Source organism: Gymnoscopelus microlampas (genome assembly GCF_963454915.1).
Source record: "Gymnoscopelus microlampas genome assembly, chromosome: 22".
Taxonomy (NCBI): Eukaryota; Metazoa; Chordata; class Actinopteri; order Myctophiformes; family Myctophidae; genus Gymnoscopelus; species Gymnoscopelus microlampas.
In genome coordinates this window covers 26502849-26526766 of record NC_139959.1, presented here as the reverse complement: position 1 = coordinate 26526766, position 23918 = coordinate 26502849, and the positions used below count along the sequence as shown (strand labels likewise).

The following is a 23918-nucleotide window of genomic DNA, read 5'->3' as shown; positions in this document are numbered from 1 at the left end:
AATCATCCATTGTTTCCAATCCTTAGTCGAGAGGAGGAAACTATATGCATTTACTTATTTTAGATTTACATGATTTTGTTATTAAAAAAAATTGATGCAATAATTCTCATACAGCAGAACGCTGGAATGATCTAAATGTCATCTTGAAAAACATTTCCCAAAACAATGTTGATTAACCTTTATCTTCAGGGGCAGTGCTAATATTACAAGGGTGCCATAATAAACTGGAGAGCACAACAGAATATAATAGGAACCAATATGTCCTCTTACGATGGAGACTGTAGTTAACTAGGAGTTAACTACATCACACCACACTTTTGGTACTTAACTACATTTTGATACTTTTGTACTTTTATTCAAGTAAATGTTGAATACCGTCACCTTATCAAACTAATGGCCTAAATCATTTTTTCAAGGTTTTCAGGAAAAATAAAAAACTGATCCAGAACAAAACTATATGATATTTCTTAATCATTTCACCCAAAATGTTTATAACAAATTATGACTATTTAAATAGAAATAACACTGACTGTCAGTTATGTAACATAAGAGATTGAAATAGGTTTAAATAGGATTAAATCTGACTTAGGCCAAAATAAAAAGCAAAACAAATTACAAAATGGCCTAAATCAGTAAATAATTTGGCTTAAGTCACAAAAACATGTGACTTAGGCCAAACAAAAGGCCTATTTTGTCCTAAGTCACACTAGGGAGTTAGGCCATTATACTAAAAGGGGCGTGTTTTATACTAAAAGGGGCATGAACAGCATGATCCTTTTCAATTAGGAGTTGGGTGATTTTACCAGAGGTGGCCAGTGTCATGAGGAGCTGATTTAGGCAAAAATATCATTTCCTCAAAAAATGACTTAGGCCATTAGTTTAATAAGGTGACGATACCGAAGTTGTACTTGTAACAGACTATTTCTACAAAAGGGTATTGATACTTTCACTTAACTCATTGAGTGTCATCAACGTGTTTCACGTGTTTTAGCACTATGGTGTTGAGTGCCATTAACGTGTTTCACATGTTTTTGAAAAGAATAGAAAAAAACTTAAAAAAAAAACGAAAAAAGCTCCATCCACTCCTTGTTTAACTTATAACTTAAAAAGGCTGTATCTCGCTTCCTAAGCACTTTTTTTTTACTTTGAAAAAATAAAAAAATAAAAATTGTAATGGCCAGAAATAGATAATAATAATTTGGGCACTCAATGAGTTAAGTAAAACAAATTCAATACTTCTTCCATCACTGGTAGTCAAACAGCTACATGCAAGCTCCCTGGCACCCCTACTGTCCATCTGTCAAATCATTTCAATTTCACATAGCTTGGTGACGTACCGTAATGTCACCCAACCAGTGACATAAAATGGCAACATGAAAGGGAAAATAACTGTAGGCACATGTCATTATTTATTGTACAAAACTGTTTCCATTTCTGTTCGTCACAGCAAAAAACTTTAACGACTATAACTTTTCCACTTCAAGCAAACCGTAAAACCTTCTTTCCAATGCTGAGTAATTTGTGTTTTTCATCAATATTTTCATTGAACTTCCATAAAACCACAACATGATTTGGCTAAAATCAACCACCGTTAACCCAGCACTTGATTACATAAACAATGCTGAGCCTCAACATGTTGAATTGGACACAGCATCTATACTGTTGGGGACAGCATAGGGTTCATGGTCTCGTTTAATACAGCACCACACCACTTTATCTGTTCTCCTCTCTCCTCCAAGGACAAAGTGGTTAGCTGTGTGCGTGTGTGTGTGTGTGTGTGTGTGTGTGTGTGTGTGTGTGTGTGTGTGTGTGTGTGTGTGTGTGTGTGTGTGTGTGTGTGTGTGTGTGTTGTATTACTATTACTTGTAATAGTAGTAAAAACAAATACAGCAGAATATGAGAAATAGACAATTGTGGGGACCATTTTCCTGGTGAGAGAGAGAGAGAGAGAGAGAGAGAGAGAGAGAGAGAGAGAGAGAGAGAGAAAGAGAAAGAGAAAGAGAAAGAGAAAGAGAAAGAGAGAGAGAGAGAGAGAGAGAGGGAGCAAAAGGACATCTTCCTGATCTGTATTCGGTCTCTGGTGACCACTTCTACTGAGGGCTCTTCTAAAACATGTCACCGTCAATGAGGGAACACCAAGCACTGAAGTCTGACGTAATTTACGCATCCTACCTGGGTCGTGTTTTTTTTCCCCCCATTCTGAATTCCCATAGACGTGTTTAACATTGCGTCAAATAAGAACCGTGTTTCAAAAATAAACGAATGATCCCGCCGGTTTGACTCATACGGATATGAAGCATCAACTGACGGTGAGAAAACGCTAACGTTACGCCGCCAAATTAATTAAATTAACCTCCCCGACAATATCGCCCGGACAGTTTGTTTATTTTTGGACCACAATTCTTATATGAGACGATGATGACCCAATGTTATTCTCCATAGAGAAATGACTTCCGCGACCCAGGGGATGAACGAGTGACGTCAGGATTTCGGTACTCTATGACAGTGACAGAAGATATGGAGATGAAGATGGAGACACACATATCAAACAGTATCATAGTATGGACACATACGCCAGGACATTGGTTCTCAAAGTGGGGTCCGGGGACCCCCTGGGGTCCTTGGGGGGGTTCCAGGGGGTACCCGGCTAAATCTGTTAATACAGCATCACAATCATTTGAACCACTTTATCCATTTATACGTTGGCCATTCAAAAATATCAGATAAACAAACTCACAGCGCATCACTTCGTGCTATTTTTGAAAAATATCCAAAACGTTTGGAATTTTTTGAATAATTTTGATTTTTTTAAACACAAATCTTTTCTTCGGGGGGTCCCTCACTCCCGGGCACAAAACATTTTCAGATGGGGGGGTCGGCGGCCAAATACATATCAATTCTGGGGTCCTTGACGCGAAAAGGTTTGAGAACTACTGCTCCAGAATGTTGCGCACGGACATCAATACACAAACACACATACTGTACGAAACAATGCATGTGGAGAGTGGAGACACGTGCGCATGCAAAGGAGACCGATAATGTCTAATGTCAGCGTCTAATGTCAGAGTCAAACATACAACACATGCTTACCATTAGATTTAAAAAAAAAAGAAGAAATCTCAGAAATCCTTCGACTTCCTATGTACTTTGCTGAGAGTACATTTGTTTCCATTATCGCCGAACCATTTTTGCAAATTTAGCAGCTTAGGAGCAATTGTGCGTAATCACTTGCAGCAGACAACAATATTTACCCTGGCGAGCTTCCCAAGCCAAATCTGAGAGGCATTTCATTTCACCGAGCTCCGACAAAAAGATAAATGCTTTCCGTGAAAGAGAATAAGAACTCCAATAACCATGGTGATGACTTGTATTATCTGGGCTATTTGTCATAAGGCAGGGGAGTCATAAGGGCACTGTGCTTAATTTGTAAATGATTAGGTGCCGGAGCTCATGAACACGAATAAGTACCTGTTAACGTACAGCGTTATTGTTATTCATTTGCTGACATGAGACAAGAGAGACGAGAGAACACACATTTAACTGATTCGTCAATTCACGCTTGTGGTGTTTTTCCCTCTCTCTCTCTCTCTGTCTTGGGTTTCATAAGGATAGTCCCTATGTCCTCTCATCAAGTTCTTGTAAACATTAATAAGAGGTTTTGACATGAGGAGGAGGCGGGGCCTTTGCAGCTAGCGTAGTGAGGTACAGGACTCAGAGCACCCGGCTCACGGGCACAACCATTTTTCTAATAGCGGATACTAAAATGGTTATTGTGAAGACATACAAACGTAACTCAAGTGTCATGAGGTTAAACCATTATATCTAGAGGGCGGATGGCCCTGCCCCACCTATTCATGTTTTAATGAAAGTTGCTCACAAGTGCATGAACTTCACTTCACAATCCTATTTTTTGAACGGAATACATTTGATACAAAGACTGAATGCACTACCACATGGTCAGGTGAACGGCCCATTCACCTGTGACTCATGCCTATGAGTCAGACATTGAACGAGAATGAATAACAGAAGGACATCTAATGAGTGTGAGTGTGTGTGTGTGTGTGTGTGTGTGTGTGTGTGTGTGCGCGCGCGCGCCTATTTTTCTTTCAGTGCCTTTATTTGTGTAAATGCACACGGACATAAGGGCATGTGTATGCATGTGTGTAGGCCTATGTGTTCGTGCGTGTGTGTGTGTGTGTGAGTACGTATAGTATTTGAGCACACACCTATAGTGGGGAATCGACTGACCGTAAGCAAACGGTCTGACGCTGCAGGATATTGTCTGTCAGCTCCGTCCCACTTAGCGCGGCGTTGACCGAGGGGCACCGATCCACCGCTATCAGGTGTGTTACGCCCCGCCTGTCTGCCTGCCTGCCAGCGTTGCCACGTCTGCTTATTATAAGCGACTTTGGGCTTGTTGTTCTGTAAAGTCGCTTGTAAATATTGGTAGTTGCGGGTTGCAATTTTTTTGGGAGGGGCTTGTTTCTGAAGTGCAGTTAATAGCAGATCTACACAGGCACAACCATTTTTCTAATAGCGGATACTAAAATGGTTATTGTGAAGACATACAAACGTAACTCAAGTGTCGATTTCACCCACGGCCTTTTTCCATTAAGGAAAGGGACACTGAGGGGGAAATGTCAAACCTGAATTAATAATACACAGCCTAAATAAAAACGTAATGTATTGTGTGGGCATTTGAGGTGACGGAACACCTTCTAGAGGTCCCAGCAAGGCAGGTTCTGTGGCCGAGCTCCGGCCAGCTCCGGCACAAATTAAACCCTAGATGCGTGACTTGCGCATCTACTGTAGATCTGCTATTTTCACTGCACGACACGGGGGGGAAAAGTAAGAGTAAATCTGGCTGTACTGGATACAGTGATATGTGTCATACAGTACAAGTTACTTGCTCTACCTTGCGTTGTGGATACATTTACAAATCTGGGTTGGGAGGGGGGCAGGGAGACGAGAGGCAAACATCAAAGATATCTACATATACACACACATACTGTAGCATAAACCAGCAGGTACAGTATGTACATGAGGTTAAACCATTATATCTAGAGGGCGGATGGCCCTGCCCCACCTATTCATGTTTTAATGAAAATTGCTCACAAGTGCATGAACTTCACTTCACAATCCTATTTTTTTAACGGAATACATTTGATACAAAGACTGAATGCACTACCACATGGTCAGGTGAACGGCCCATTCACCTGTGATTCATGCCTATGAGTCAGACATTGAACGAGAATGAATAACAGAAGGACATCTAATGAGTGTATGTGTGTGTGCGCCTATTTTTCTTTCAGTGTCTTTATTTGTGTAAATGCACACGGACATAAGGGCATGTGTATCTGTGTAGGCCTATGTGTTTGTGTGTTTGTGTGTGTGTGTGTGTGTGTATGTGTGTGTGTGTGTGTGTGTGTGTGTGTGTGTGTGTGTGTGTGTGTGTGTGTGTGTGTGTGTGTGTGTGTGTGTGTGTGTGTGTGTGTGTGTGTGTGTGTGCGCGCGCGCGCGCGCGTGCGTGTGTGTGTTTTTGAGCCCACACCCGTTCGGCTTATAGTGGGGAATGGACTGACCGTAGCAAACGGTCTGACGCTGCAGGATATTGTCTGTCAGCTCCACCGTCACACACATGGGCTCGGTGTCCCACTTAGCGCGGCGTTGGCCGAGGGGCACCAATCCACCGCTATCAGGTGTGTTACGCCCCGCCTGTCTGCCTGCCTGCCAGCGTTGCCACGTCTGCTTATTATAAGCGACTTTGGGCTTGTTGTTCTGTAAAGGCGCTTGTAAACATTGGTAGTTGCGGGTTGCAATTTTTTTTGGGAGGGGCTTGTTTCTGAAGTGTAGTTACAGATGTGCCATTTCAAAACTTCAAATGTCCTGCCATCGCCAAGACAGTACATTTTCAGGGGATTCCCAGGGCAATAAGAGGGACAAAGAAGGGCATTTAAAATGCTGAATTATTTTGATGATCACTGCTTTTATGATGCTAATTAATTTGAGCAACTGGTCAAAGACCTCTTCAAATCACCTTTCGCCTCATAATGAGCCTGACACCTTCTTCAACACACATTCTTTTGTTCTCATGTATATGGATGTCTGTTGAAGGGAAAAACGGGGGTGTGTAGTGACAACTTCTTTTCAGGGGCAAAACAGTGCCTTTTTAAGGGCAAAACAGGGAGGAAAAAATGCATTTTCAGGGCACTTTCAGGGAAAGAACAGTAACGTGTGAAGTTTTGAAGTGGCACATCTGTAATAGCAGATCTACAAGCTCTGTGAGCTATTTTCAAAGAGCCGATGTTCGTATATATAGGTTTAAAGCGCTCACGTGGCCTATAATACTATAGTCGCTTCTTTTGGGCTTGTTTTCATAGACCCGGTTGCTATATTTCTCTCGCAAAATCTGGCAACACAGTTTGCCTGCCTGCATGCCTGCGCGACTCCCCGCTCCAAATGAAATGAGTTGACCTGACGGTCTCCCGCTGTGCCCCCCCCCCGCCCCACTCATACTCATCATCCTTTTGCCCTTGAGGGTGAAAGTTGGACAATCTCTCTCTCTATCTCTCTCTCTCTCTCTCTCGTTCTCCCTCTCTCGCCCATCGCTACCCCTCCCTCTCCACCTGAGACAGAAGGAAGTGCACGGCAGTGGTGTACAGTTAACTAAGTACATTTATTCAAAGAACTGTACTTAACTACAAGTCGAGTTATTTTTAGCGGTGCCAACCGCTCTACATTTGACTTTGTCTCCGCGTCCGTCCGTATGAGCACGGGATGAGCACGGCAAAGAAGAAACACATACAAACACACGCACACACACACACACACACACACACACACACACACACACGGACGTAGAGATTGCCTATGCCATCTCTCCTCTCATTGGCCACACGTGCCACTGGTTATCAAAGAGGGGTCCAGGGACCCCCAGCGTATGTTATGAGCGTCCGTATGTTATGTCCGTCCGAGCACGGGATGAGCACGGCAAAGAAGCAACACATACAAACACACGCACACACACACACACACACACACACACACACACACACACACACACACACACACACAGACTTGGAGATTGCCTATGCCATCTCTCCTCTCATTGGCCACACGTGCCACTGGTTATCAAAGAGGGGTCCAGGGACCCCCAGCGTATGTTATGTCCGTCCGCCCGTATGAGCACGGGATGAGCACGGGATTTTAAACAGCTATAACTCCAGTTTGCAGCATGCCACCAAGTCCAAATTTGGTATGTGGACTTAGACCACCAATAGGGACGAGCATGAATTGCTGAAGCCCCGCCCCCTCTGTCTTCCCATTGGCTGGCCTTTAAACAGCCATAACTCAAGTTCGCAGCATGCTACGGAGTACACATTTTGTACATGGACTAAAACCACCAATAGGGACGAACTGTAATTACTTAAGCCCCGCCCCCTCTGTCTGCCCATTGGCTGGGCTTTAAACAGCCATCATTCCAGTTTGCAGCATGCTACCAAGTACAAATTTGGTAAGTGGACTCAGACCACCAATAGGGACGAACTGAAATGAGTCAAGCCCCGCCCCAAAGGCACCGCTTCCTTCACACAGGGTGTGATTTTTACTTTACTGGAGTATTTCCAATTTCCAATACTTTTGCTTCTACTCCACTACAGCTCAGAGGCAAATATTGTACTTTTACTCCACTACAATCATTTGACAGCTTTAGTTAATAGTTACTTTGAAGATTTTTATTATTATTACCAAACATACATTCATTCTGAAAATAGCCGATCTACAAGCTCACAAGCTCACACTGCGTCGCGATGTGACGCAGTGTGAGCTTGTAGATCAGCTATTTTCAAAAGTTGTGCATACATTTTATGCATTTGAAAACGTGTGAGTACACATTTTGATGCCAATACTTTTGTACTTTTACTCAAGTACCTTTTGAATTCCAGACTTTTTATTGTAATTGTAGTAATTGTAGTATTTCTACATTGCAGTATTGAAACTTTTACTTAAGTAAAACATTTGAGTACTCTTTCGCACCACTGGCACACGGTGCAGAGAGGGAAAAGGCATGGGGAGTAGTTGGCAGGCCTTCATCCCGGTGATGAAGGTCCATGGCGGGTTGGTGACGCAGATGTTGTTAGCATATAGCGCCCGCCCTCCGGCTGTGCGTTCCCGCTCCCCTCTAATTGAAAAATGCAGCCGGCAGCGAGGTCCTCACGCTGGGGCGAAAATTGAAGCCTGGAAGACCTTTCGCTGTGCCACCGCAGACACTTTTTGGCCGGGCGCCCATGTGCCAAAAAATTGGGACACCCTGTGGCACCCGAGAGCAAGGAAGGTGGAGGCTGGAGGGACTAGGCGTGTTCGCACTGACCCTCAGCTCTCAGTGAAGTCGTTTGGGTCAAAGGGGTATATGTTGTGAGTGTGGTGTACGGCAGTGGTTCTCAAACTTTATAATGTCAAGGACCCCCAAAATGATATGTATTTTGCCGTGGACCCCCATCTCAAAATATTTTTTTCCCCCAGAAGCAAAGATTTGAGTTACAAATGTTTGCTTTAAAAAAAAATATATATATATATATATATATATATATATATATATATATATATATATTTAAAGGTTTGCACAAATGTTGACAATTTTAAAAAAATAGCCGATCTACAAGCTGAAAGCGCAGCACTCGGTGCCGCGCTATGAGCTTGTATATCTGCTATTTTTGAATAGCCAAAGTATAAAAAGTTAAAGTGGTTAAAATTATTGTGATGCTATGTTAACACATTTTGCTAGGGACCCCCTGGAACCCCCCCAAGGACCCCTGGGGGTCCCCGGACCCCACTTTGAGAACCAATGGTGTACGGTATGTAAGAGAAAGAATTTACAGTATCTGCACGCTGGAATTATCTTCTTCGTATCTTATCGTAAAGCTCCCTTGTTCGTTAGCAACGTTTAGACCAAACTGATGTTCGCCCTCAGGCAAGAGTGATGACACATGCACAGTACACATGTAGTAGCATGTTTGCACACGCACACGCGCACACGCACTGTATCGCCAATTACTGGACTGTGGTAGCTGAGATGCCCAGGTTAAATTGGCCTGAAGATTACACCCTCTCGTCAGGCTAATTATGATGGGCTTCAGCCTCGTCGTTGCTAAGGGAGACACATGGCCGGTACTCTGTGCTTTAGAAAACCCTTGTGAATGTGGCCAGTTCTTTGCAGGTATTTTACAAGAATAGAGATGTATTATATGACACACTCAAATACACACACACACACACACTCCATATAGGACCACAATGGAAACAAGCCCCCAGGACTTCTTTGTGTTATCCTTTTAGCCTTAATGCCTGATACCATACCACACACACACACACACACACACACACACACACACACACACACACACACACACACACACACACACACACACACACACACAGGGTCTGAGTTACAGCAGGGTTCTTCTTGCAGTGCTTTCCGTGTGCGTACGTGTGTGTGTGTGTGTGTGTGTGTGTGTGTGTGTGTGTGCATGCATTGCGTGCACACAAAACAAAAGCGCATTGTGTGTGCGTGTGCACGAGCACACGCATCCATAGAGCGGGCACATTGTTGCCTAATGGTCTCTTAAGAGGGTGCGTCTATCCCAGGACTTGACCCCGTTTCCCCCTCACCTATTACAGTGCTTTCACAGGCTGCAGACTCATCCTCTCATTATGCACTGTCATCAAGACAGGAAATGAGTCGGAGTGACCTTCCTTAACGTGCTGTGGAGTCTTCCTGAGAGTGCTATTAATATGGCTGAGAGAGAGAGGGAGCAAAATGGCACTGTGTGCTTTCACTAGCAAAACTTTTTGTACCCTGTGCGATACTGTAATTTCACCAGCCTTAAACACGTTGCTGTCGGGGAAAAAAACTCTTATCTCCATATTACAAAAAGTAAAAAGTAACAGTTTTGGACGTATGAGGTTTCCACTCGACAGAGACGAAAAGTAAAAAAAAAAAAAAAGTGTAATGGCATCTATTTTCCCAAAATTGAAGTGCACATTTGGTTGCATACTTGGGTGCTTGGGTCTAACATTTTCATAAATAACTATAACACCTAAAGCAAAATACTGTGAGACATGGCATTACTTATATCTCAGTTTATTTATTTATTTTTTTCGTGTGGGAGACATCTTTTTTTAAATTTGCCTCTAGCGTTGAGTCTTTACCTGAAAGACCCCAAAAAGCTTTGTTTTCTTGCACGCTGCAAGAAACTCTGAGTTGTAGAGTTTTACAACTAAAGTCTGGTTTTCAGACCTACTGTAACAGTCCTTGAAAGACAGCTTTGTTTGATGCAAGGCACACAACAAAACAAGCGCTCCTGCGTAACTTTTGGTTGAGTTTGATGCACATTCACTTAGATTGGCGTACTCAAATTTGGATCAAAAATAATTAATAGCATATTGAATACTAAATGATGGCAAAGAGAAAAGAAAAAGGTACCTAAAAGCTCCTGTAGGTGTGATTTTTTGGGGGAGCACGGGACCACAGGTTTCATGAAGAAGTAAACTTGGGCTGTAGCGATGCCTCTTTGCACGGGCACCTACGCCATGTAGCTTATTAGCACTCGTCATTGGTGTCATTCTTTCCTTGTGAAAAGGTTGAGCCGAACACTCACTGCGAAAGGCATTTCAATGCTAAACGAGGCTCTTCGTACAGCACTGTTAATGAGATGACCTTATATAAAAAAAAATTTTAGCTAATGTATCCCAGAGCCATTGTGGATTCCCTTTGAAGATGTGCCTAAGGTCTGTTGAGTGTCAAATTAGCCGGCGGCGATATATACCCCATCTTGACCACATGAATGAGTTCTATGAGCCATGTATTATTACTACCCCATGTGTTTTTCTAGACTTGAAACGCAAGATATGTTGTGCAAGCATGTGTTTCATTTAGGCCGTCGCCAGATACGTTTTCCTGTCTTTTGCGTTTTTGCTCCCTGTGTTGCAACAACGCAGCTTCACGGCAACATCCTCCGGGGCCTGGCCAGTGTTGCCAGAGTTTGCGAAAGAAAGAAGCAACCAGGTCTATGAAAACAAGCAACTACAGGCCACATGAGCACTTTAAACCTTTATGCATAGGCTACTTTCAAATGGCCGATCTACAAGCTCACAACGCGTCGCAATGCGTCGCGTTGTGAGATTGTAGATCTGCTTTTTTCAAAAACATCTTGGAAAAATCGGGAATTGTTTTTTTTACAGATATAGGTATATTTATAGATGCGGGGGGTCCGCGGACAAATTCATTTGGGGGGGTTTCCTTGACATGAAAATGTTTTGAGAACCAATGGTTTAAACAACATAAGGAAACAAGCCCAAACAAGCAACTACAATTTACAAACAAGCCCAAAAACCTGTAACCCACAACTACCAATAATTGACATTAAGCAACTTTACGGAAAAACAAGCCCAAAGCCGCTTATAATAAGCATACATGGCAACGCTGGGCCTGGCGCCCTGACAAAAAAACAAGCTCTGACTGCTACCGCGAGTGCCTGGATCCATGCGAGCCGATGATTAGCGGCACATGTCTCTCATGATATTCCTAGCATTTAGTGTCCCTTACCAATATGCCAGGCATCCCAGACTGTTAGCATATTTTCCCTTTCAAAACCCAACGGGCAACAGGAAATGAGACACTTGTCGTCGAGCTAATCAAGCAAATGCTGTGATCAATTCCATTGATGAGGGAGTTCCCGTGTGGCGCGACCTGCGGCGGAATGCTGTTAAGGAGAGAGTGAATGGCAGCAGCCATGCAGAGTGTCCCCTGGTGAACATAAGGGGCCCCGGATCCCCACATGTGCGTATACTTAGAGTGATTACCTGCTCTAATCCATGTATGGGCTACGATGGCCCTGGCGGTATGGATCAACTAACGATCCACTGCTCCAAGGCAGATCAATAGGCCAAAGTGTCAGAAGGAGGAAGAGAGAGAGAGAGAGAGAGAGAGAGAGAGAGAGAGAGAGAGAGAGAGAGAGAGAGAGAGGGGAAGAGAATGAAGCGAGAGGCACAGGGAAAGCTAATGACTGGCACGAAATGAGTAAGCGAGAGAGAGAGGGGGGAGAAAGAGAGAGAGAGAGAGAGAGAGAGAGAGAGAGAGAGAGAGAGAGAGAGAGAGAGAATGAGGCGAGAGGCAGAATAAAAGTGAATGACAGAGAGAGAGAGGAAGAGAGAAAGGGAGGGACAAAGAGGGAGAGAGAGGATGTGGGGAGAGGTAAAATAAAAGCGAATGGGACAGAGAGAGAGAGAGGCGAGAGGCACAAGGAACGCGAATGACAGAGAGAGACAGAGAGAGGTTGTGTGATGGACAAAGACGAATCAAAGCGCCGCTAAGGAGGGTAGAAGATGGAGTGGAGCTATTAGTGTGACCTCTCACCTCCAGGCTCTCGTTGTGCTCAGGCCCCATGCAGCAGAGAGACGAGAGAGAGAGGGGAGACAGAAGCGCCACACACTCCTCCGCTCAGATGGATGCAGCCAGCTGGCCTCTCTAGCCAGAGAGGCTCATCCGTCTCTGTCTGCGCTCTGCGCTCGCCGCCATGCCAGAGGGCCCCTGTTTAGAGGCCGCGGCCACAACGGGGCCGGGGCCTCCCCATCTCTGCACTAAAAGTCACAGAGTGACTCTCACACAGTCAAGACCCATGGTGTCTGGAGTGCAATACGTGACTAACGGGTCCTTTTGTATTGATTTACCCCTCCTTATCAGTGGCCGCTTAACCACTTAAAACCCTATAATACTTTGTTGACTGGGGTCCCTCCAGGGGTCTGCAAGTGGGGCCCCTCTTTGCCGAAAATAGACGATCTTGAACTGAGCTTGAACTTTGCCGTGTAGACAGACAAGCGCTATATACTTTAAATACTTTTCTAAAGTACTACAAATCAAAACAGAACGACACGCAGCACGAGCAGTATATATTTGTAATCGTTTTTTTCAAGTTGATGCTACATTAGCTACCCTAAATGCTACATCACATTTTAGGGCCCTAAAGTGTCATCAGATTAATGGTTGAAAGAGGGCCATAAAACTCCCAAACACTACAACACAAATGCTACATGGTATACTGTATATACACTCACACACCCATCTGAGTTTGTTGTTACTGGAGTGGATCGTGTCATGGTGATACTGTAATGGTAATTAGATCGTCTCTGTCCGGTGGAAACCTCATAATGTCCAAAACGGTTTACTTTTCAGGATTCAAATTGTAAAACGGTACAGTTTTGAGGTATTTTTTTACTTTACTGTAGTATTTTCCAATTGTCAATACTTTTACTTCTACTCCACTACATATCAGAGGCAAATGTTGTACTTTTACTCCACTACAATTATTTGAAAACTTTAATTACTAGTTACTTTGTAGATATCAATTATTTCATTATAAAACATACATTAACCACTTTAGCCTTATTTCATACCTCGGCTATTTGAAAATAGCAGATCTACAAGCTCACAACGCGTTGTGAGCTTGTAGATCTGCTATTTTAAACATTTTAGTACTTTTACTTTTGGTACTTTAAGAACATTATGATACCGATACTTTTGTACTTCTACTCAAGTCAATTTTGAATTCTGGACTTTTACTTGTAACAGAGTACTTCTACATTGCAGTATTGATACTTTTAAGTAAAACATTTGAGTACTTTTTCCACCATTTTCCGCGATAAGAGGTTTCTGCGCGACAGCAACGATATGGTTAATTAGTTCACCATGAACAGAAAATGTAAGTCAACATTTATCAAGCAGGTTTCTAAAACAAACGCAACAAATAGCCCCCCCCCAATTCCGTAAGACCCGGCGTCTGCGAAGCATTACGACTAATGAAAGGGGGATATTATCCCCGTGTGACCTCAATTACGTATCTCCGAGGTTATGTGCATGACTGCTGATTCCTTTCTGACAGCATTGTGATATTTTTGTTCAGGACTTGTTTTTCCCCAAGTTGAAGCGTATGTATGAATGCGTCCCTGTGTTAAGTTGGCTGGCCGAGGTCTCGGGCTGAATAACTGCAATTTCGATTTTTGGCCGAGATAAGCGGTTTCTGGCGGTGGGTTAGAACAATAATTACATTCACAGCGTACAAGTTGGATGCTCAGAGCTGAATTTTCCACTTATATTCGCAATTTGCCTTATTACAGACAATTTGTTTTGTGTTGCTCCATGGGATTTCTTGCAGCCACGCAGGTGCTATGATATATTGGGCCGGTTGGTGGTAGCTTAAGGCGAGTGACTGAAAGGTTGCCACTACAATATCCTGGGATTAGATGTGAAGTGAATGACTAGTGCTCTCCCCTCTCACGCAACATTTGCCATTGAGCCTGGCATTTAGAACAAATCTCCTCCATGTGTCCAGTTGCCAGCATTGCACTCGGCATCTCCCACGGTTGTGAGTGGTAATATGTGTACAAAGCATTGGTTCATGCTCATTGTAGTGCAATGGTTCCAAAACTGGGGGTCGGGACCCCAAGGGGGGTTCCCAGATGATTAGCTTAATGTGCAACATTGTTTTCTCACTCAACCTTGAACAAAGCAACATACGGTATAAGTGTATACTATACAGGATATCCGCACATTTCTGAAGGAACAATTTAAGGGCTTTTAAGACCTTTTCAACACCTATAAAATGAAAAAAAAAAACTAATAATAAGACCATTACTACGTCAATTAACCAACAAATACTATTAAAATCAAAGATTTAGAAAATAGACGATCTACAAGCTCACATGCAAGGCGTTTTTCACAATATTTATCTGTGGAACCAAACCAAACTAAATGTAATGCCTCAACTCCTACAATTCCAAGTGCTTGTCAGGGTGAGAGGGTCCCCAGTTCAAATATGATCATTTTGAGGGGTCGCGGCCTGAAAAGTTTGTTAACCCTTATTGTAGTGTACTCCTTAACACATTGAGTGCCATAAACGGTCCGGACCGTTTTTGAGAAACTATGCGTTATGTGCCATAAACGGTCCGGACCGTTTTTGGCCCATTTATTTTTTTTAATATATTTTTCCCACGTGGGGCGCTCTAACGAAACTGTTAACTCTTTAACTTAAAGTTTAATATCTCCATTTCTTTTTATCGTGGTGGAAGTGAGCCGTTTTCGATCGGCGATCACTCTGCAATGGAGGATCGTGTTAGAAATATTATTGTTCCAGGCGTTAGTCGGGACCCTCCGCCGTCTCGCACGCACGCTTTGTTTACATGCACTTCCGCGTCGGGGCTTCTACAGCACGAAACGTATCAACGTAGGTGGATGGAAGATATGCTGGCACTAGATGTACCCTATTTTAATAAACCTCTGGCACACAATGTGTTAAAAATCCTCGAAAAGTCCTCTCTCTCTCTTTCTCAATCTCCTACTACTTCTTTTTTTCCGCCATCACCCACCGCTGCCACCAACCCTCCTACCCACCGCCAGGCCCCTTCCACCAAACCATTGCCACGTCTCTTTGTCACCCCAATTTGGTAAATCAAAAGACAATTTCGCACGAGCACATACAGTGCAGCTCCAACCCAGTCATTTCCTTTTGTCTCAGGCCCCCCTTTCGCTCTGTCTCCTCATCATTGTCGCAGATGAGCTGTAATTACGTGAGTGGTCTTGGCGTGCGCTCCGACAGGTGGAGGAGGAGGAGGGTGGGGGGGTTGGGGGGGGGGCAGCGATTTCCCTTTTTCACTCTAATTATGCCATCGGTCACAGAAAAGCTGCCGCTGTAGTTTTCTCTAATTATTTCCACCTTTCAAAGCAACCCACGTGGCCCCACGGCTCTACCTGTCCACTGGCCATTTAATGTATGTATGCACGTGTGTGTGCGTGCACGTACGCGTGCGTGCGTGCATGCGTGTCCACTTAGAGGCGGGGGGAAACAGAACGTCATTAACAACTCTTCATCCGGAGAGAGCCGCCGCGGCCACTGGTGTCAAGAGGTGCTGGACGGAAACGTTTCATGAGGCTGAGGGTTGCAGGACGCATGCCGTGTTTCCTAATTAAAATCATGTTCAGCTGTGAGGGACATCCGCCCCCCCCTCCCGCGGAGATGAGCCAATGTATGCAGGCTGAGCACCAGGAGGGGGACGCATTGTCTCTTGCCCTTAAGTATGTATATCGGGGCAGAAAGCTCTTATCTCCGTATTTTAACTTTTGTATTTTTTCGTTAATTGAAAAAAACGCGGCTATTTTTGAATTTTAATCCTGAAAAGTAACAGTTTTGGACATATGAGGTTTCCCCCACGAACGACGACGATATATTAAATATTTGACTATGCACCTAGCGTAGCCAAAACCTGTCAGACTTCAGTACGCATGCGTTTTGTGCTGCAACCGCCTCGGCTCAGGTCTTCCCAAGGACACGGCGCATGTTGCCGTGCCGGTCCGTGTGTGTGTTGCTACAGCCGGCGATAGATAACGAAACCCTCGGTGCGCGCTGATGCAACCGAGAGGTAACTTCCACCTTTAACAAGAAGACTGTGTGGAAAGTAAAGGATCGGTGTACTGGAGGAACGCGGGGCCCCCTGTGGACACGAAATATACACCAAGCAAGCTCTCTCTCTCTCACACATTGACACGACGCAATGCTCTGCAATCTGTGCGGAAGAAGTGTGTAGTACAGTAGACCTTGGAAGTTGTCAGTTCTCTTTCAAAGGGTTTCACCCGGTTGCAAACATCATATAGTGGTGATGAGAGAGCATAAGAGAAATGAAAGCCACAGCAAAGACAAGAGACACGGGTGGAAGCGAATGTTGCAGGAAATTGGGGAAAACTACAGTTTCTTTATCTATCTTTGATAGATGTTGAATAAGTTTGAATCGACGTCAAATTAAACCCTCTATATCACAGATAGAAATCTCAATATACTGTATGAAAACGGCTAACAAATTAGTATATCATAATTATGTACTATCACAAATATTATTTCCCCCAGTTATACCATGCCCAATTATTTTCTTTGCCCCTTTTCTCCCCAATTTAGTCGTTATGCCAATTAATATCTCTCCACATTTTGTGTTGTCACTGCTGGTGTATTCTACTGTCTCACCTGCCAGTGAGGAGCACCCACCGACGCAGAACCTTCGTCCTACTCCTCCCGCCCGACACTCCCTGCTGACAGATTCCCTCCACCAGCCCGTAGGATTACGTACAGTGACAATAGGCTCTATGCACAGCAGCCATATTGGAAAGAAATTGGGCCTCTTCTTACTTCCTTCACAGGTGTTACCAATGATACTAATGAAGGCTCTGTTCCATTCTGGTTAGGGTGCTGATATCGTGCATGTTGGCTCACTAGAAACACTCCATTTTGGTTCCCAAATGGCCCCTTATGGTGGGTGTATAACTCTGAGTGTACAAATGGAACCAAATGGACCCATAAGGGTCCATTTGGTTCCATTTGTACACTCTCAGAGTTATGGGGGTCCTTGAAAATAAGACAAATACTGTGCTACACTAAATGGAACAGAGCCTTAATTAGTATTATTGGTAACACCTGTGAAGGAAGTAAGGAAGGGGCCCAATTCATTCCCAATATGGCTGCTGTGCATAGAGCCTATTATCACCCTTCCCCCAACAAGGGCCAATTGTGTTCTTATGTACAGTACCTCCCTGGTGGGCAGGCACTTTACCAGTATAGCCTGGGACCAGACGAATCTGCCAGTGCAAAAAAAGAATTGCCCTAGCCGATTTGGGTCTGGGTCCGTTCCATCCATTTCCTGCTCCCGCAGTCTGGGGTGACCAATCAGGGCCCAGTATTCAAATATGGGAGAATGTAATTGGTAGGTTGGTTGTATGTCTAACCAGTTACATCCAGAGCCATTCTTTTGATCCCGCCCCTTGGGGGAAAAAAAACATCCTCATAGAAGCACCAGACTCTCATCCACGCAGTGATATAGTCTGGCCACGTGAGGCTACTTTACCGGCACTGTGCCACCCAAGTCTAATTTGACAAAATACACATTACCACCAATTAAATCATCATTCCCACTGTGCATATTCCACTCTGTCCTGCTTGAAAAGCATGGCATTAATCTGAAACAGTCCCGTTCAGACTAATGCCTTCCTCTGACCACACCATTGCTTCTCCAGCCTCCTGCTAAATGACTGGACGCGTTCAATTAAGTTTAAGTGAGGCGTTCGGACCACCTGCCCCGAGAACCAAATGGCCCTCATTTGTCCCGCATGGCAGTAGTTCTCAAACATTTTCGTGCCAAGGATCCTCATAATGATATGTATTTGGCTGCGGACCCCCCATCTGAAAAGGTTTTGTGCCAGGGACCACACGGAAGCAAAGATGTGTGTTAAAATGTATGCTTAAAAAGATTTGCCACGATTTAAAAAAAAGGGCAGATCTACAAGCTCCTAGCGCGGCACAAAGTGAGGTGTGAGCTTGTAGATCGGCTATTTTCCCCAAGTCCTCTAGGATTGGACCTATAAGGAGGGTCAGGTTTTCTTGCACGGCGCTCAGGGGGGAGCGGGCGGGTGGTGGTGGTGAGATAGGCATCTTGCAGAGCGGGTTGCAAGGGGGGGGACATCCATTTGCTTGTTCAGAGAAATCGAGCAGCGACCGGGCAATAACAATCAGGGGCCCTGGCAGAAATATGGAGTTTACGATTTCACTCTATTGACTTGCTGCCATCCGCAATAAGTCACAATCAAACGTCGCGGGTCTTAATTCTCCGCCAGCGAAGCCCATTCTCTTCCATTTACCTCTGAGCCGGCGGGGCCTCTATTTATAGCCGCCCGGGCCCATATATAACAGGCAAGACAGAAAACAAGAGGAGGTTTTGATTCAGTTAGCTTTTTTTTCCTCCCCCCTCAGATTGTGTTTTTTAGGAGTACAATGACCCCAAGCTTTTGTCAGTAATCGCTATATTTCCTCTGAGGGGGAAAATGTATTGCTCTCATGAGGTTTGGGGATACAACTTGATTTAGAGCGTGTACATGTGGTTGCTACGTTGCTACACATTATGTGCGCGCGCGTGTGTGTGTGTGTGTGTGTGTGTGTGTGTGTGTGTGTGTGTGTGTGTGTGTGTGTGTGTCTTTACATGTGTGTGTCTACTACGTCCTGCTTCACACACCGACACATGCACCCCACCCCCCCACCCCACCCTTTCCCTCCATATGTCTGGCCTTCATGTTTCAGTAATTGACTGGCTCTCTAAGATAGACTTTCCACAGCTAAAAAGCTGTCAGTCAAAAGGGGGCTCTGCAGCCGGTGCTGCTGTGTTATTTCCCTGACCTTGCTCGGGCAGATCAGAGCATCTGTCCTCTATAACCACAACTGTCACATCCCCACAGGCCAGGCAATAAGTCTGTAAGCTCTACTGTGTGTAAAAATAACACATATAGAGGGAAGATAGACAGCGGAGGAGAGGCCCTGACCGTCCGTCTAAAGCCCGGGCAGAAGGAGCTGTCCGCAACTGTCACAAATATGATATAGCGTGTATAGCCGGGGTCCGCCTGGCCCCCGGGCCTTATAGTGAGGCAACGCAGCCATGCCATATCGTTGCTGTCGGGGCAGAAACCTCTTATCTCCATTTTCTAACTTTTTGTGTTTTTTTCCCCGTACATTAACCAAGGGCCCAGCTTCCTGCTTTGAAATTGAGTCGATATAGGAAGAGAGTTCAAGTGACAGCTCATATGAATGGCCTCGCTGTTTTACCCCTGCTGGTGTCAGAACTAATTTATCTTTTTGACGAACTTTAGACTTCATTTCTTACCTTAACAGACATTGTCATAAATACTATATACTTCCAGTTGCTAAAGTCGCTAAAGTCTCCTTTCAGTCATCGTGATATGCGTTTTGCTAAATGATGGTCCCATTTATTTTTTTAAATTGATGATGAAAGTAGTTTATGCTCTAGGAGGGGCGGGATGATTTGATTGACACGCTACACAACCAATAGCATTCATTTCCCGCCCCCGTTCTTGATTGACAAACTACCCAACCAATAATGGTCTGGCTGCGTTGCGCAGGATATGACGCGATATGGCGCGATATTGAAAGATGGCGGATTTGAAATTCCTGAACAATCGGCTTCATTTACGGTCTGTAGAAACCAATGACGTAGCTTAGTCCATTCTTTTTTTACAGTCTATGACATTAACCCATTAAATCCGGGAACGCATCTGTGTCACTTTAGATTTCTCTGGCTAGTTCTTGTCGTAGAGCACTGGTTCTCAACCGGTGGTCAAGGGACCACCAGTGGACCTTGAGGGGGATACGGGTGGTCCCCAGCTAAATGATGGAGAGTTGGTAACCAAATGGACCCTTATAGATCTTTAACTCTTGAGAGCGTAAAATGAAACCAAATGGACCCGTAAGGGTCCATTTGGTTTCATTTTACGCTCTCAAGAGTTACATTATTGTTAAACACCTGCATTACTTGATTAAATAATTGTTATTTTGATCAACGTTTGCTGTTATCTCCCCTATGGTACCAACATCAATACAGCATGATGATCCAACGACGAGAACAAAACATTCTAATTCTTGGGTCTGAATTGAGTCTAAATCTCATCAAACGGTGGTCCGTGGCTCAAATGCTGAATAAATAATGGACCCTGATATGAAAAGGGTTGAAAACCGCTGTTCTACAGGGTTTTTGAACAACAATGTGCTTTCACTGTACTGTACATGTGCTGACGGGGGATGCGAAGCTAATGAGCGTCAGTCAACCTGACACCAGATCAAAGGAACGCGGTCGGCGTCTTTTCTCCGCCAGCGAGACGAGGAGGCGAGTCAAAGACGACTCCACAGCGCCTGACTTATATATACCTGGTTTGTGTGCTGCGGGTGGGTGTCATGCTACACTGGAAATAGACAGATATACACAAGCTCACACAACGTTGTCATGCCGCGAGGCGTCGAGATTGCTTGTACAGTAGCTCGGTTAATTTTGGTGGTAAGTATTAAAAATCATCACAAGGCCCGATCGAATATTTACTCGAGAATGTATACTCAAGTATTGTATCGAGTACAATTTTGAGTTGTTATTTTCTCCTACAGTATACTTTACTGGAGTATTTCCAATATTCAATACTTTTACTCCTACTCCACATCTCAGAGGAAAACATTGTAGGCCTACTTTTTACTCCAATACAATTATTTTAAAACTTCTCACCCCCACCTGCACTTTACCCCAACTCAACTTTTTCCACTTCCCTCCCATCATGCCAACTCCTGAGTGGCGCTCAGTGAGGAGAAATAACTGCTGTGTGGGGCAGAGGAAGGCATTCATCACCCGCCGTGGTTTTAGCTGTTTGTGATCACAACAGCGCTCTGATAGTCTGTGTCACACACCAGGGAGATAATAAGGCATCCGGCGGAAAAACTAATATTGTTGCTGTTGTCGGGCTATAAACATTGTATCTCCATATTTTCACTGTTTTATGTTTCCGTAAATCAACGCCGTACTATATATAAGTGTGTCGCCCAAAAGTATAAGGAAAATAGCTGTGAGCTTGTAGATGGGTCTAATTTCAATTTTTTTTATGTTTTTTTAAATAATAATAGAAAAGGAATGGTTTTGGACATACAAGGTTTCTGCCCGACAGTGACGATATAAACTCAAAGACAAACAGAGGGAGAGAGAGAGAGCAAGAGCGACAGAGAGAGACAGACCGAGAGAGCCTGTGTGTGTGTGTGTGTGTGTGTGTGTGTGTGTGCGTGCGTGCGTGCGTGCGTGCGTGCGTGCGTGCGTGCGTGCGTGCGTGCGTGCGTGCGTGCGTGCGTGTGTGTGAGAAAGAGGACGATTCACTGGGTGTTCGTTTAATACTTAGAGAGTGTAAAACAAGTGAAGGGGAGTGTGTGTGTGTGTGGGGGGGGGCGGGGGGGCGGGACAGAGAGAGAGAGAGAGAGAGAGAGAGAGAGAGAGAGAGAGAGAGAGAGAGAGAGAGAGAGAGAGACAAGACAGAGTCAGTGAAAGAGAACGGGCGAGGGAGAAGTAAGGAGTGACTGAGAGAGAGAGAGTGCAAGGGAGTTGGAATTAGAGCAGGAAAGATGATTGTGTGTGTGTGTGTGTGTGTGTGTGTGTGTGTGTGTGTGTGTGTGTGTGTGTGTGTGTGTGTGTGTGTGTGTGTGTGTGTGTGTGTGTGTGTGTGTGTGTGTGTGTGTGTGTGTGTGTGTGTGTGCTGTTCCTATCGATCAGTGGGGTTTAATTATCCATCAGAGGCCTCTGATCCGGTTGTGTGGAGATCACTGGCAGAGTGGCACCACTCTGAGAGAGGAGGAGGAGGAGGAGGTGACGGTGCTATACTCTTGGTTTTACGCTCCGTCGTACCGACAGCATTGCAGACTGAAAACTGCAGATCTACAAGCTCACAAGGGGTCGTGCATGCGACAGCTTGTGAGCTTGTAGATCTGGTGTTTATCCAGTCTGCGAAGCTGTCATACAATGAAGTATAACTCAGGCTTTGTTAACCCATTAAAACCGAGAAAGCATACCTGTGTCATTTTAGATGTTATCGTTGGCTATTCAAAAATAGCAGATGTACAAGCTCACAGCGCGTCACTCACTTCGTGCCGCGCTGCGAGCTTGTACATCTGCTATTTTTGAAAATGTTTGAACAATCTTGGAAGTGTTTTTTTTTATTATAATTTTGCTTATTTTTTGAACCACAAATCTTCTCTTCAGGGGGGGGTCCCTGGCTCAAAAAAAAATCAGATGGGGGGGGTCCGCGGCCAAATACTCGAAAAACTCTCAATGGGTTAAACAGAGAGAGAGAGAGAGAGAGAGTGAGAGAGAGAGAGAGATCATTGACGGGTTACAAATTCACTTCCATCTGGAGGGAAGAGAGGGCAGAAGGGCGAGGGGGGGGGGCAAGGGGCGAAACAAGAGAAGAGAGAGAGACACACTTCAGAGGGAGGGGGGGTGTGGACAGATGTTACTGTGCTAAATTGGCTGCAGGTGGAGGAGGAATGGAGGCTTAAATCAAGACGGAGAAGAGACAGAGGAGAGGCCGAACGAGAGAGAGAGAGAGGCATGAGAGACGAGGAGAGAAATGAGGATGAGGAGAGTGGTGGAAAAAGTACTCAAATGTTTTACTTAAGTAAAAGTATCAATACTGCAATGTAGAAGTACTCTGTTAGAAGTAAAAGTCTGGAATTCAAAATGTACTTAAAGTACCAAAAGTAAAAGTACTAACATGTTTGAAAATAGCAGATCTACAAGCTCACAACGCGTCAACAACAACGCTTGTAGATCGGCTATTTTCAAATAGCCTAGGTAAAAGGCTAAAGTGGTTAATGAGTCGCTTGCTATGTTGTGTTATAATAATAATAATAAGACAGATTCTGCTGTTGTTGTTAGTAGGAATAAACACAGGAATAAAACACAGAAGCACCCGGGAGGATGTGGACTAAGAAAGGGGAGGAGCCAAACCAAGTTCCCGTTTCTACACAAAACAAAAGGAGGTGGTGCCCCCCAGAGGCAAAACCAAAGGGGCTCCCAGACTGTAATGATAAATTATTTATATAGCAGCTTTCAACATGAGAATGTGAGATAAAACAAGATTAGACCAATAGATATGCTGCACGCACGCACGCACACACACACACACACACACACACACACGCACACACACGTCTGTGTCAGAAAGCGAGCGGTCGACTGTCGATGACAGTGGCGGGCCTGCTTAGTGGATTGAATTGCCAATTCCAATATAGTTGAAGAGAGCAGATCTAGGAGGTGGAATTAGACATTGACCCATGTGAAGACTGAAGGCTGAGGGGATTGAGAATGACACCGAGTGCATTTCTACTCCCAGGAGAGAGGGGTGGTGAGTGAAGGTGGTGCATCCAGGATGCAAGGTGGTTGACTGCATCATGTTACACCGTGTTAAGGTTGGTGGGGGTATAGGGGTGGGGTCACTGGGGTGGTGAGGCGAAGGTGAAGTG

General features: G+C 44.6%; 1 protein-coding gene across 4 annotated transcripts in view; it reads right to left on the bottom strand.

The window, feature by feature from the left end:
* LOC311039175 (partitioning defective 3 homolog) overlaps window positions 1-23918 on the bottom strand; it is a 757442-nt gene that overhangs the window by 384951 nt on the left and 348573 nt on the right. The gene's annotated exons all lie outside the window — the stretch shown is intronic.